Source organism: Heptranchias perlo, unplaced genomic scaffold, assembly GCF_035084215.1.
Source record: "Heptranchias perlo isolate sHepPer1 unplaced genomic scaffold, sHepPer1.hap1 HAP1_SCAFFOLD_700, whole genome shotgun sequence".
Taxonomy (NCBI): domain Eukaryota; kingdom Metazoa; phylum Chordata; class Chondrichthyes; order Hexanchiformes; family Hexanchidae; genus Heptranchias; species Heptranchias perlo.
In genome coordinates this window covers 41238-56075 of record NW_027139730.1, presented here as the reverse complement: position 1 = coordinate 56075, position 14838 = coordinate 41238, and the positions used below count along the sequence as shown (strand labels likewise).

General features: G+C 47.7%; 4 non-coding genes across 4 annotated transcripts; 3 read left to right on the top strand and 1 right to left on the bottom strand.

Annotated features, from left to right (window-relative positions):
* The first annotated feature begins 947 nt into the window (after positions 1–947).
* trnar-ucu (transfer RNA arginine (anticodon UCU)) lies at positions 948–1039 on the top strand. Its single transcript is given in 2 exon segments — positions 948–984; positions 1004–1039. It is a non-coding gene; the product is annotated as a tRNA-Arg (tRNA).
* Positions 1040–4436: 3397 nt separating this feature from the next.
* On the bottom strand, positions 4437–4508 carry trnaw-cca (transfer RNA tryptophan (anticodon CCA)). The gene has a single exon. It is a non-coding gene; the product is annotated as a tRNA-Trp (tRNA).
* Positions 4509–9570: 5062 nt separating this feature from the next.
* trnar-ccu (transfer RNA arginine (anticodon CCU)) lies at positions 9571–9643 on the top strand. The gene has a single exon. It is a non-coding gene; the product is annotated as a tRNA-Arg (tRNA).
* A 1293-nt stretch (positions 9644–10936) lies between these two features.
* Positions 10937–11009, top strand: trnaf-gaa (transfer RNA phenylalanine (anticodon GAA)). Its single transcript has one exon. It is a non-coding gene; the product is annotated as a tRNA-Phe (tRNA).
* Positions 11010–14838: the final 3829 nt, after the last annotated feature.

The following is a 14838-nucleotide window of genomic DNA, read 5'->3' as shown; positions in this document are numbered from 1 at the left end:
CATCACACTCATATATACACACCCACAGTTCATATATAAACATCGCACTCATATATACACACCCACAGTTTACAAAACAAGAGCGCACTCTTACTGCACATCCACTTAATATCTACCCAAGGTCCTGTTTATTGTTCTCACAAAAGTCTGAACACTGAAAGTTTAACTGTTTTCCAGATACTGTCCATCCTGTTTTGTATTTTCAGCGTTAAATTTGCTGAAGTCCGGCAAAGGGGGCGCGATATCGGCCCTGCCGGTGAATGCTGCTTCGACGGATGTGTCGGTGTCCAGGAGCTGGCGGGGATTGGAAAGCTCTTGTGTCACACGAAGTGTCTGAAAGGCCCGGATACACATGAAGGTTATCAGCGCGGTGCCGACACCTCGTGCTGCAATGTTAGCGAGCCGGATATCAACTTAAAAGGCGGCTTGTTGTGGTCACAGTTTCTTTTTGTACATAACTGAACCTAAAACATTCAAAATGCAATGTTTTCTTTGCTGCATCACAATAAGCAATATCTTATTACAAAGTTTCGCTCATTGGTTCCTAAGTGTCAGATGGGAGAATTGTCTGAACCCTTCATTTATTTCATTGTTCATTCAGAATCTGCCCACGGATTGACACAGAGAGATAAACACAGGGAGAGTTGCAGAGTATCGGTAAACACAGGGAGAGTTGCAGAGTATCGGTAAACACGGCGGCAGGACCCTGAGCCACAGTGAAAATGCTGTGATTTCAACCTGGTTCAAAACACGCAGCCTTCTGATGTGGAGTCAGACGCGACTGTTCTTGCACCAGGCCCACAACAAGCGGCTGGAGCCGGATCCATTGGAGGGCGATCGGTGCAGACTGCCGCCGCGGCTCTCGGAATGTGAGAGGCGGAAGCAGGAGCAGCCTGACCGCCTCAACCACAGCACAGGATCCCCGCTCTCCCTCACATTGCATAACTGACTCTGTGGCGCAATGGACAGCGTGTTGGACTTCTATTTCGTGGTTGGCGGAGACATTCAAAGGTTGTGGGTTCGAGTCCCACCAGAGTTGGGTTTTCGTTCACGAATCGGGAGCTGGGAAGTGAAATTTTGCAGCAGGGTCATTAATGTCCGTCAAGGATGTGAAACTGCCCCCGACACTTCATCTTGCACAAGTGGCTCCAGTCACACCCGGATTTATGATTCTAAATCCACTCTGAGTTGGATTGGCGAAACACTCTCAAGGAGGAGGCTCATCATCTGCTCAGACCGAAAGTCAATCTGCTGGACTTCCGGCTCTGTCAGACTGAATGTTCCTTCAGACAGGTTTCTCACTGGACACATGCATCCTGCTGCCGTGTGAGCATTGGTGCTTGAGGGGGAGAATTCTTGCTTGTAGTAATTCTATTCCTGTAAAACTAGCTCCTGAAGTGTGGGATGGAAAGTATCCTGGCTGAGCGGTCGAAGGCGCTGGTTTAAAACTGCAGTTAAATCCCATTTTTTTGGATGGATCAAAATCATAGTTTTTTGTTCCAATTCCGCAGCCTCCCTCCTGTAAACGAATGACATTAAACATCTCATCTGCGAATGCAACAGCGCAGACCGGAGGAACCACATGGCAATGCAAATAAGTAGATGCATTTTGGAACAAACCAATTGTACCTTCAACTCCGGTCGAAATGTTCACAAGCAAAAGGATTGTTTGATCTCGGTGAGACTCGAATTAACAACCTCGGTATTTCCCGACCCTGTCCTGTCAGATAAGGACCGCGCACTGACCGATTGCGCCGCTGGAGCCCGGTCACTCTGATCACCTGTCCCACTCTGCTGGAAAGAATATTAAGGTGAGAGGCCCGAACCTGTGGAAACGTGTCCTGTCCCCGTGATGAAACTAATATCTGCACTTCCACTTTCAGCTTCTTTCACATCCTCTGCTCCATCGCACGACAATCGGGTTTTCTGTGAACAGGTCAAAATGAACATTGCCAGAAATTCTATCAGTGGTGAGATTTTAACTCAGCGCCCACGCAGTGATTGGATTTATTGTCTGAAAGCAGTGAGCTCCGTTCCCACAACGCCTCGCCAGTCTTTCACATTTTGTTTAATGCCCAAATAAATATATTGGAGCTAATTGACCGCATTTACCCCGTGCTGGGGTTGTTCTCCTCAGAGCAGAGAAGGTTCAGAGGAGATTTGATAGAAGTGTTCAAAGTCATGAAGGGTTCAGATAAAGTTAATAAAGAGAAGCTGTTCTCATTGGCGGAAGTGAATGGTGGTGGACAATTAAACAACTAACGGGAGGAGGAGGCTCTGCAAACATCCCCATTCTCAATGATGGCGGAGTCCAGCACGTGAGTGCAAAAGACAAGGCTGAAGCGTTTGCAACCATCTTCAGCCAGAAGTGCCGAGTGGATAATCCATCTCAGCCTCCTCCAGATATCCCCACCATCACGGAAGCCAGTCTTCGGCCAATTCGATTCACTCCACGTGATATCAAGAAACGGCTGAGTGCATTGGATGCAGCAAAGGCTATGGGCCCCGACAACATCCCAGCTGTAGTGCTGAAGACTTGTGCTCCAGAACTAGCTGCGCCTCGAGCCAAGCTGTTCCAGTACAGCTACAACACTGGCATCCACCCGACAATGTGGAAAATTGCCCAGGTATGTCCTGTCCACAAAAAGCAGGACAAATCCAATCCGGCCAATTACCGCCCCATCAGTCTACTCTCAATCATCAGCAAAGTGATGGAAGGTGTCGTCGACAGTGCTATCAAGCGGCACTTACTCACCAATAACCTGCTCACCGATGCTCAGTTTGGGTTCCGCCAGGACCACTCGGCTCCAGACCTCATTACAGCCTTGGTCCAAACATGGACAAAAGAGCTGAATTCCAGAGGTGAGGTGAGAGTGACTGCCCTTGACATCAAGGCAGCATTTGACCGAGTGTGGCACCAAGGAGCCCGAGTAAAATTGAAGTCAATGGGAATCAGGGGGAAAACTCTCCAGTGGCTGGAGTCATACCTAGCACAAAGGAAGATGGTAGTGGTTGTTGGAGGCCAAGCATCTCAGCCCCGGGGCATTGCTGCAGGAGTTCCTCAGGGCAGTGTCCTAGGCCCAACCATCTTCAGCTGCATCATCAATGACCTTCCCTCCATCATAAGGTCAGAAATGGGGATGTTCGCTGATGACTGCACAGTGTTCAGTTCCATTCACAACCCCTCAGATAATGAAGCAGTCCGAGCCCGCATGCAGCAAGACCTGGACAACATCCAGGCTTGGGCTGATAAGTGGCAAGTAACATTCGCGCCAGATAAGTGCCAGGCAATGACCATCTCCAACAAGAGAGAGTCTAACCACCTCCCCTTGACATTCAACGGCATTACCATCGCCGAATCCCCCACCATCAACATCCTGGGGGTCACCATTGACCAGAAACTTAACTGGACCAGCCATATAAATACTGTGGCTACGAGAGCAGGTCAGAGGCTGGGTATTCTGCGGCGAGTGACTCACCTCCTTACTCCCCAAAGCCTTTCCACCATCTACAAGGCACAAGTCAGGAGTGTGATGGAATACTCTCCACTTGCCTGGATGAGTGCAGCTCCAACAACACTCAAGAAGCTCGACACCATCCAAGATAAAGCAGCCCGCTTGATTGGCACCCCATCCACCACCCTAAACATTCACTCCCTTCACCACCGGCGCACTGTGGCTGCAGTGTGTACCATCCACAGGATGCACTGCAGCAACTCGCCAAGGCTTCTTCGACAGCACCTCCCAAACCCGCGACCTCGACCACCTAGAAGGACAAGGGCAGCAGGCGCATGGGAACAACACCACCTGCACGTTCCCCTCCGAGTCACACACCACCCCGACTTGGAAATATATCGCCGTTCCTTCATTGTCGCTGGGTCAAAATCCTGGAACTCCCTTCCTAACAGCACTGTGGGAGAACCTTCACCACACGGACTGCAGCGGTTCAAGAAGGCGGCTCACCACCACCTTCTCAAGGGCAATTAGGGATGGGCAATAAATGCTGGCCTTGCCAGCGACGCCCACATCCCGTGAACGAATTTTTAAAAAGTGTCGAAAAGCAGAGGACACAGATTTGAGGTGATTGGCAAAAGAACCAAAGGCGACATGAGGAAAATCTTTTTTACGCAGAGAATGGTTATGATCTGGAATGCGCTGCCTGAAAGGGCGGTGGAAGCAGATTCAATCGTGGCTTTTAAAAAGGAGTTTGATAAATACTTGAAGGGGAAAATGCAGGGCCACGGGGAAAGGGACGGGAAATGGGACCAATGGGATTGGTCTTACAAAAGGCAGGTAAGGGATTGATGGGTTGAATGGCCTCCTTCTGTGGTGTGTTCATTCTGTGATAAATATTATTTTACACACAGTGAACAGACCATCCCTGAAAGACTGCCCCGCGATAAAACAGAGTGACACTGAAACGTTGTGAAAATGCAATGACCCCGACGTGATTCGAACACGCATCCTTCTGATCTGGAGTCAGACGCGCTACCGTTGGGCCACGAGGTCCACAGCGCCGACCTGGAGCCGGATCCATAGGAGGGAGGTCGGTACCGACCGCCACAGGGACTCGAAGAGGCGGAAGCAGCAGCAGCAGCACCGCAGGAGCCCCGCTCTCCAATCCAGCCGTTACCAGCAGAGAGCTGCCAGTCCCGGCCTGAGCCCTGTCTGGGAGCCGCCTGCCATTCAGTCTTTACAGAACGGGACCGATCCAGTTTCAGCTCACACACAAGCTCAGGAATCCCACTCCTGACAGATTCACTTATTTAAACCTTGTTTAGATTCAGTGAATTGGGATTTAATTCAATCCTCATCTGCCCGCCGCTCTGTCAGTTCAGGACTTTATTTAAACCGACACTTGGAGCTCTGTTTTCAGGGTGCCGGCTGTTAAAGCATTTCTCAGTCCCACCACGAACACTTTTTGCTGCTAACTTCTGCTTAATACAAAGTTCCCAGGAACGAGGGAATTTCTCCTGGGTACTGAGTTCGAGTTAAGGAACAATAGAGGTCCGATTACACTACTTGGTGTATTCTATAGGCCAACAGCTCGTGGGACCGATACAGAGGAGCAAATTTGCAGGGAAATTACAGAGAGGTGCATCAGCCATAGAGTAGTGATAACAGGGGATTTCAACTATCCTAATATAGACTGGGATAACAATAACATAATGCGCAAAGAAGGGGAAGAATTTTTGAAATGTGTTCAGGATAACTTTCTCGACCTGTACGTTTCTGGCCCACTGAGGAAGGAGGCATTGCTGGACTTGGTGCAAGGGAATGAGGCGGGCCAAGTGGAGCAAGTGTCAGTGGGGGAGCATTTCGGGAGCAGCGATCAGTATCATAAGGATTAGAATAGCTATGGAAATGGACTCTGTCCACTCTAAAGTAAAAGTATTCAATTGGATGAGGGTCAATTTCAGTGGGATGAGATCAGATCTGGCCCCGGTAAATTGGAATTAAAGATTGTCAGGCAAAACTATAATTGGACAGTGGGCGGCTTTTGAAAAGATGATTCGGGTATAGAGAAGGTACATTCCAACGAGGTAGAAAGGTCGGGCAACTAAAGCCAGAACTCCCTGGATAATAAGAGAGATAGAGAGTAAGATGAAGCGGGAAACATAAAAGGGAATCAAAAAGTCTTCTACAGACATGTTAACAATAAACGGGTAGTAAGAGGAGGGGCGGGGACGATTAGGGACCATAAAGGAGATCTACCCACGGAGGCAGTGGGCCTGGCAGAGGTACTCGATGAGTACTTTGCATTGTTCTTTACCAAGGAAGGAGATGCTGCCAGATTCTCGGTAAAGGAAGATATAGTTAAGATACTGGATGGGCTAAAAATGAGAAAGCAAATGACAAGAATCGAATCCGTGATCATGATATTACGGTAAACTCGATGCAAATGAACTAACCGGCTGTCCGAACGGCACATTCGGCTGTTTAATTAATTTTTGTTCCTGTACGCTGGTTGGTAGCGGTTTCTGTACATGGACCCCTAAATCTCTCTGCTCCTCCACAGTTCCTAGTTTCTCACCATTGAGAAAATACACTGATTGATCTTAGATTTAAAGTGGATGACCTCGCTCTCCCCCACATTGAACTCTATTTGCTGCAGTTTTGCCCACTCACTTAATTTATCAATTCCGACTTTTCAACTTCCTGCTTCTATCTCCATTATTTATTCCGCCACCAGAAGGCTGAGTGTTCAAATCACGGGGTAACCGTTGCTTTTCGAGCTGATCGGATTCTGGATCGTTCCGGGATGAATGTTTTATCTGCTTTTTCTCAATAAACAGAACCTTGCACTCAAATCTGCTTCTCTGGTTCTCAATTTTCAGGAAGGCGTCTCATTCTGCCCTCGAATTTTGATCTTGAACTGTGGTTGAAGATTTTGCAAAGAGGGAAAAGAAGTCCCCAAATCGCCCCACGTGACTCTCAAACGCTTTGGGAAGAAGTTCAGTTCAAATAATCAGGACTTTAAAGGCACCTCAATGACCTGCACTTTCATTGATTGAGTTTTGTTCGCCATTGTATTCGACCGTGAAATCGCTCTCCGCTTTCATCTCACTGGTGAAGAGTGTGACGGCCTTGTATCTGTCAGCGTGTAAGTGACGAGTTTGGTGTCGGTATGGGCCGCTTTCAATTTTGAAATCTCACCAAGCACCAGAGAAAAGAAACTTAGAATCAAACTGTCCCTGTCAGTGATGAATTGAAGTGAATATCGCTCCAAGCAGATCTGGACAAAGCGCAGCGCAGCCGCACAGGAGTTCCAAATCCACCCTCTCCCCACTCGGCAATCACATTAACTGAACTTTACTCTGACCCAGTGTCACCGCGCTGAAATCAAGTCTTTCTCGGCCACATACTTTCTTAACATCATAGTTCCTGGTTTAAGAGTGAAAACTGCCGTCCGCTTTACTGTAAGTGCAAGAGACAACTTTGTAGACACCGTGTAGTGTCACAGACCTGCTCGTTGGACCTGCTCATTTCATCTGATCTCATTTTCTGCAATATTGGAACAGAGAATGGTGAATCACAGCTCGAAAAATCAATCCTCTCTCCGACTGGGGGACCGAGTCTTCCAACATACAGGCATTTAGGGGCAAGGGGAGTTTGATGTTCAGAAATAAGACGGCACCGATTTTCACTCGTGCAAACTGCACACCCTTTATTTTGGAAAAGTAAACTGATGGTAAGACAGCTGTTACATTGAGCGCTGCAAGCTGAAACGGTAGCTCGGTGAGTTAGTGGCTCAAGAAAGCCGCTGCTGTGTGCACTGTGGTGCAATTGGTTCGCTCGTTCAGCTATTAACTGTAACGGTTGGTGGTTCGAGCCCACCCGGGAACAATAGGGAGCTTTTACCTTAAAATTCGTTGTTTCGCATTTCCAGGTTTCAAATGTGTGTTCTGTTTTCAGAAAAATGTACAGTAAACATTGCCAGCTGAGCGCGGCTGATATTCCACCTGCCGCTGGATAACAGGTATCTGAACAATATCCAAAAAACCGAGAATGGCTTGAAGGTGATCGAAATACTTCTTGACACAAAAGGTTCAAGGCTCACGATTAAAGTGAAATATTATTCACCTTCCGACAGGTTTCAGTTTATTTGTGAGAGATCGTTAAAGGATCCTGCAGCGCTGCCTCAGTTAACAAAAGCAGTTCTCAGCCGCATTTTTGACGCAGCATCAAACCCATCAGTTTTTCGCTGTTCCCCAGCTCCCCGAGTGAGTGAGGCCGTGACAGCAGCGACATTGTCCGGCCCCGCTCTCTCCAATCACCCGCTGCCGGCGGAAAGCAGCGAATGCAGCCTCAGACAGCGCATTACTGTCCATCCCTGGGAAACAATTTCCAACTGAAACAGATTGGAGTTGTGCTGAGCTTTGAGTCTGTAGCGTGTCCGTGACGAGTTTCAGGTTGATATCATCCATTCATTTTTTTATATCTCAGAAGCGCACCAGGAGAAAACAGGAACTGAGAATCAAATTGTCCCTGTCGGTGATGAATTCAAGGGAATATCGCTCCAAGCAGATCTGGGAAAGTCACAGTGCAACCGCACCGAAGTTCCAAATTCTCCCTCTCGCCACTCGGCAAACATTAACTGACCTTTGCTCTGGCCTGGTGTCGCCTCGATCAAACCGTCTCTTTCGCGTATGATTTTTTTACGAGTGCAAAGCGTCCCCGCTTCAGTGAAGCTGCAATCGACATTTTCTTCTAGATGCCATGTCATGGGCCAGATAAAGGATGTGAACAGTTACTGCTGAGAACAAATTAAAAAGTAGCAGAAGTTCATCAAAGTTGCACCATTGAAAGTCCTGGGTGGAGGTTTAGAGGCTGCGATTGTGGGAAGAGTTTTGTTGCGATTCTAACAGACCTTCGAGTGAATTTCCGGGATGTCCAGAGCACCGAAATAACTCAGTCAGACTGAAGATCGAAAGGGTTCAGTCTCGGGTTTCAGGAGCGTTTTCTCTCCCACTCTGTTATCTTGATACCTCCTCCGTGCCCTTTCCATTTTCTGATACTCTCGGAGGGCCCCTTACCCACTGACACACCCTGACTCTCCCTGATAACATCTGGCAGTCCCTTGCCCTCCCTGATAACATCTGGCAGTCCCTTGCCCTCCCTGATAACATCTGGCAGTCCCTTGCCCTCCCTGATAACTTCTGAGAGTGCCGTAAACTCTTTGATACCTCATAGCCTCACACCCCTTGATAACCCCTGAGAAGCCCTTTGATTCCCTGACAGCCTCTGGGATCCCGTTGCCCCACCGGATCCACACTAATAAACCCTTAGACTCCCTGATTCATTATCAGGAGCCATTAACCTCTCTGCTACCCAAGTGCGATTTAATTCCACATGTGGATCTGCCAGTCTGTGTTAAGGATCAGATCCACGGTTTGTTCGCTCTCATTACTCCGAAGCACTCTGTTCACCGAGAGGGAAATCGCATCAACGTTTATGTGATTTTCAAAGAAAAATAAAACATTGCATGTACAGAAAACAGAAATAGCTCAGATGGGGTAGCGTTAGAATTAAAATCCACAGATCCTTTGTTCAATCTCCGCTTAAGGCGGCCTTTTTTCCTCTTTCTCTGTTGGCGGAATGCATAATGAGGGGGCTTAATCTTGAAATTAGTGCTCGATTAATGAGGCGAGAAATCAGGAATCACTTTCGCAAACAAAATCCGGCCGAAAGCTGGAACTCTCTCGGCCAAAAGGATGTGGATTGAGGCTCAATTCAAATTTTCAATCTGATATTCATCGATCTTTTTTCTGTTCGGGTCCCATGGGATTTGAGTCCAAGGCAGGGAAACAGAGTTGAATTACTGATCACTTCATGATCTAATTGAATGGGACACGAGGTTCGAGGGGCTGAATGGTCTTCTCCTGTCCCGATGTTCCTCTCCTGCTCAGTGCGGGGCTGGACGACTGGTAAGAGGCATCAGACCGACTCCAGAATGAAAAGCGGGTGTTCAGATTCAGCCACCTTGGGATTGTCGGACAAACTGAACCCCGACAGCAACCTCACCACCCGCCTCTCTGCAATAATAGGATGGGAAGGAGCCCTGCCGCTGGCCCGGCTAGCTCAGTCGGTAAAGCACGAAATTCCTAATCTCAGGGGCGTGGGTTTAAACCACACGTTGGGCGTTTTGTGTTCTACTTTTCACAGTGGGTGATGAAAGGTTCAAAGTGCAACCTGTTATCTCCAGTTCAAGAAATCCAGTTATATAAACAGACACAACACTGAGCTGTGTGAAAGGAAACCGTGAGCGTTGCCAAATATCCAGTCCCTCCCGATTCTATCTTCTCATTCCCTCCACATGGGACACGGCAGATACCGTTTCAATAGGCTTCATTTTTGCTGTTATTAAAAATGTTGATGGTTAGGAAGTGTAATATTTAGAAGATGCCAACTCTGGATCCATTCGCCTCTCTGATACCTCCTGAGCCCACCTTACCCTCTTTGATTCTCCCTGAGCTCCTTATCTTCTCTGATACCCTCAGAGAGTCCATTATCCTCTTTGAACCTTGTCAGCGCCCTTTACACTCTCTGACACCCGCTGAGTGCCCCTCACCCACTGATACGCCCTGAGCGTCCTTACACTCTCTGATACCCTCTGGCAGTCCTTCGCCTCTGCGAGATCTCAATATACTCTCTGATACCCTCTGACTGCCCCTTCCCCTCTCTGAGCCCCGTTGCACTCTCTGATGCCCTCTGACTGCCCCTTCCCCTCTCTGAGCCCCGTTACACTCTCTGATACCCTCTGACTGTCCCTTCCCCTCTCTGAGCCCCGTTACACTCTCTGATGCCCTCTGACTGCCCCTTCCCCTCTCTGAGCCCCGTTACACTCTCTGATACCCTCTGACTGCCCCTTCCCCTCTCTGAGCCCCGTTACACTCTCTGATGCCCTCTGACTGTCCCTTCCCCTCTCTGAGATTCCTTTGCCCCAAAGCATCGCCACTAAGAAGCCATTAGACGCCCTGATGCCTTCTCAGAACCCGTTACCATCCCTGCGAACAAAGTGCGGTGTAACTTCACAGGTGGATCTACCGGTCTGTGTTAAGGATGAGATCCAGAGTTTGTTCGGTCGCTGTTGCTTCCGCCTCTCCAACTCCGAGAGCTCTGTCGGCGGTCGGTACCGATCTTCCTCCTACAAACTGGGTGTGGATCTATGAGTGCGCTGCTGATTTATAAACTTTGTGAGTTTATGTATGACAGCGATTTTTAGAAACCAACTGTGGGTTTGTATATATGTGTGCGATATTTATAGATGACCTGTGGGAGTGTATCGATGAGTGTGAATTTTATATATGAACCGTGGGTGCATCTCCATGAGTGCGATGTTTTTATATGAATTGAGGAATGAACAGGAGGGGCAATTCCACCTGGGGTTATATTTTCTTCCAAGACAATGAAATAAAGGAACATTTTGATATGGGGCCGAAATAGCTCAGTTGGGAGAGCGTTAGACTGAAGATCTAAAGGTCCTTGGTTCAATCCCGAGTTTCGGCAGTTTTTGGTTGTTTCGTTTCTTCTTCCTCGCTTCGATTCTCACATTTATTAACAGAGAAATTTGATCCCCGCCACTGAAGGATTGGGGATGGAATAGAGAGACATCAAGGATGGGAAATATTTATATCGTCTGTATTTGGTTTTTATTTCTCTGTTACCTTCTGCCTTTTTCTCTTGGTTTTGTCTCTCGGTGCCGGGTGACTATTTGATTTGATGCCTTTTCCACATCTCGAGGCGGTCAGGCCCGCTCTGTCTGTCTGTTGCTGCTGCTGATCATTCATGGGAACAGGCTGCGAGTTAAACATTTACCTGCAAACCGGAGAAAGACAAATAAAAAGAAAGACGTGTTTCTCCGGCCCAGGGGCAAAGTTATAATGGATGTTATTCAATAAACTGTCCCCGTGAATTTGTCTGTGGACCTGTTTGTGAAGCTTCGATTTAAAAGTTAAAAAACCCGAAATAAATAAAGTAAATTACAAGAATCGAATCCGTGATCATGATATTACGGTAAACTCGATGCAAATGAACTAACCGGCTGTCCGAATGGCACATTCGGCTGTTTAATTAATTTTCGTACCTGTGCGCCGGTTGGTAGCGGTTTCTGTACATGGACCAAAAATCTCTCTGTTCCTCCACAGTTCCTCGTTTATCACCATTTAGAAAATACACTGATTTATCGTAGATTTAAAGTGGATGACCTCGCTCTCCCCCACATTGAGCTATATTTGCCACAGTTTTACCCACTCACTTAATTTATCAATTCCGACTTTTCAACTTCCTGCTTCTATCTACATTATTTATTCCGCCACCAGAAGGCTGAGTGTCCAAATCACGGGGTAACCGTTGCTGTTCGAGCTGATCGGATTCTGGATCGTTCCGGAATGAATGTTTCATCTGCTTTTTCTCAAATCTGCTTCTCTGGTTCCCAATTTTCAGGAAGGCGTCTCATTCTGCCCTCAACTTTTGATCTTGAACTGTGGTTGAAGATTTTGCAAAGAGGGAAAAGAAGTCCCCAAATCGCCCCACGTGACTCTCAAACGCTTTGGGAAGAAGTTCAGTTCAAACAATCAGGACTTTAAAGGCCCCTCAATGACCTGCACTTTCATTGATTGAGTTTTGTTCCCCATTGTATTCGACCGTGAAATCGCTCTCCGCTTTCATCTCACTGGTGAAGAGTGTGACGGCCTTGAATCTGTCAGATTGCAAGTGACGAGTTTGGGGTCGGTATGGGCCGCTTTCAATTTTGAAATCTCACCAAGCACCAGAAAAAAGAAACTTAGAATCAAACTGTCCCTGTAAGTGATGAATTGAAGTGAATATCGCTCCAAGCAGATCTGGACAATGCGCAGCGCAGCCGCACAGGAGTTCCAAATCCACCCTCTCCCCACTCGGCAATCACAACTTTACTCTGGCCCAGTGTCACCGCGCTGAAATCAAGTCTTTCTCGGCCACACACTTTCTTAACATCATAGTTCCTGGTTTAAGAGTGAAAACTGCCGTCCGCTTTACTGTAAGTGCAAGAGACAACTTCGTAGACACCGTGTCGTGTCACAGACCTGCTCGTTGGACCTGCTCATTTCATCTCATCTCATTTTCTGCAATACTGGAATAGAGAATGGTGAATCACAGCTCGAAAAATCAATCCTCTCTCCGACTGGGGGACCGAGTCTTCCAACATACAGGCATTTAGGGGCAAGGGGAGTTTGATGTTCAGAAAGAAGACGGCACCGATTTTCACTCGTGCAAACTGCACACCCTTTATTTTGGAAAAGTAAACTGATGGTAAGACAGCTGTTTCATTGATCGCTGCAAGCTGAAACGGTAGCTCGGTGAGTTAATGGCTCAAGATGGCCACTGTGGTGCAATTGGTTAGCGCGTTTGGTTATTAACTGTAAAGTTTGGTGGTTCGAGCCCACCCGGGGACAATAGGGAGCTTTTACCTTAAAATTCGTTGTTTCGCATTTCCAGGTTTCGAATGTGTGTTCTGTTTACAGAAAAATGTACCGGAAACATTGCCAGCTGAGCGCGGCTGATATTCCACCTGCCGCTGGATAACAGGTATCTGAACAATATCCAAAAAACCGAGAATGGCTTGATGGTGATCGAAATACTTCTTGACAGACAAGGTTCAAAAGGAGGGCTCACGATTAAAGTGAAATATTATTCACCTTCCGACAGGTTTCAGTTTATTTGTGAGAGATCGTTAAAGGATCCTGCAGCGCTTCCTCAGTTAACAAAAGCAGTTCTCAGCCGCATTTTTGACGCAGCATCAAACCCATCAGTTTTTCGCTGTTTCCCCAGCTCCCCGAGTGAGTGAGGCCGTGACAGCAGCGACATTGTCCGGCCCCGCTCTCTCCAATCACCCGCTGCCGGTGGAAAGCAGCGAATGCAGCCTCAGACAGCGCATTACTGTCCATCCCTGGGAAACAATTTCCAACTGAAACAGATTGGAGTTGTGCTGAGCTTTGAGTCTGTAGCGTGTCCGTGACGAGTTTCAGGTTGATATCATCCATTCATTTTTTTATATCTCAGAAACGCACCAGGAGAAAACCGGAACTGAGAATCAAATTGTCCCTGTAGGTGATGAATTCAAGGGAATATCGCTCCAAGCAGATCTGGGAAAGTCACAGTGCAACCGCACAGAAGTTCCAAATTCTCCCTCTCGCCACTCGGCAAACATTAACTGACCTTTGCTCTGGCCTGGTGTCACCTCGATCAAACCGTCTCTTTCGCGTATGATTTTTTCACGAGTGCAAAGCGTCCCCCGCTTCAGTGAAGCTGCAATCGACATTTTCTTCTAGATGCCATGTCATGGGCCAGATAAAGGATGTGAACAGTTACTGCTGAGAACAAATTAAAAAGTAGCAGAAGTTCATCAAAGTTGCACATTGAAAGTCCTGGGTGGAGGTTTAGAGGCTGCGATTGTGGGAAGAGTTTTGTTGCGATTCTAACAGACCTTCGAGTGAATTTCCGGGATGTCCAGAGCACCGAAATAACTCAGTCAGACTGAAGATCTGAAGGGTTCAGTCCCGGGTTTCAGGAGCGTTTTCTCTCCCTCTCTGTTATCTTGATACCTCCTCCGTGTCCTTTCCATTTTCTGATACGCTCGGAGTGCCCCTTACCCACTGGCACACCCTGACTCTCCCTGATAACATCTGGCAGTCCCTTGCCCTCCCTGATAACATCTGGCAGTCCCTTGCCCTCTCTGATAACATCTGGCAGTCCCTCGCCCTCTCTGATAACATCTGGCAGTCCCTTGCCCTCTCTGATAACTTCTGAGAGTGCCGTAAACTCTTTGATACCTCATAGCCTCACACCCCTTGATAACCCCTGAGAAGCCCTTTGATTCCCTGACAGCCTCTGGGATCCCGTTGCCCCACCGGATCCACACAAATAAACCCTTAGACTCCCTGGTTCATTCTCAGGAGCCATTAACCTCTCTGCTACCCAAGTGCGATTTAATTCCACATGTGGATCTACCAGTCTGTGTTAAGGATCAGATCCACGGTTTGTTCGCTCTCATTACTCCGAAGCACTCTGTTCACCGAGAGGGAAATCGCACCTACGTTTATGTGATTTTCAAAGAAAAATAAAACATTGCATGTACAGAATACAGAAATAGCTCAGATGGGGTAGCGTTAGAATTAAAATCCACAGATCCTTTGTTCAATCTCCGCTTAAGGCGGCCTTTTTTCCTCTCTCTCTGTTGGCGGAATGCATAATGAGGGGGCTTAATCTTGAAATTAGTGCTCGATTAATGAGGCGAGCAATCAGGAATCACTTTCGCAAACAAAATACGGCCGAAAGCTGGAACTCTCTCGGCCAAAAG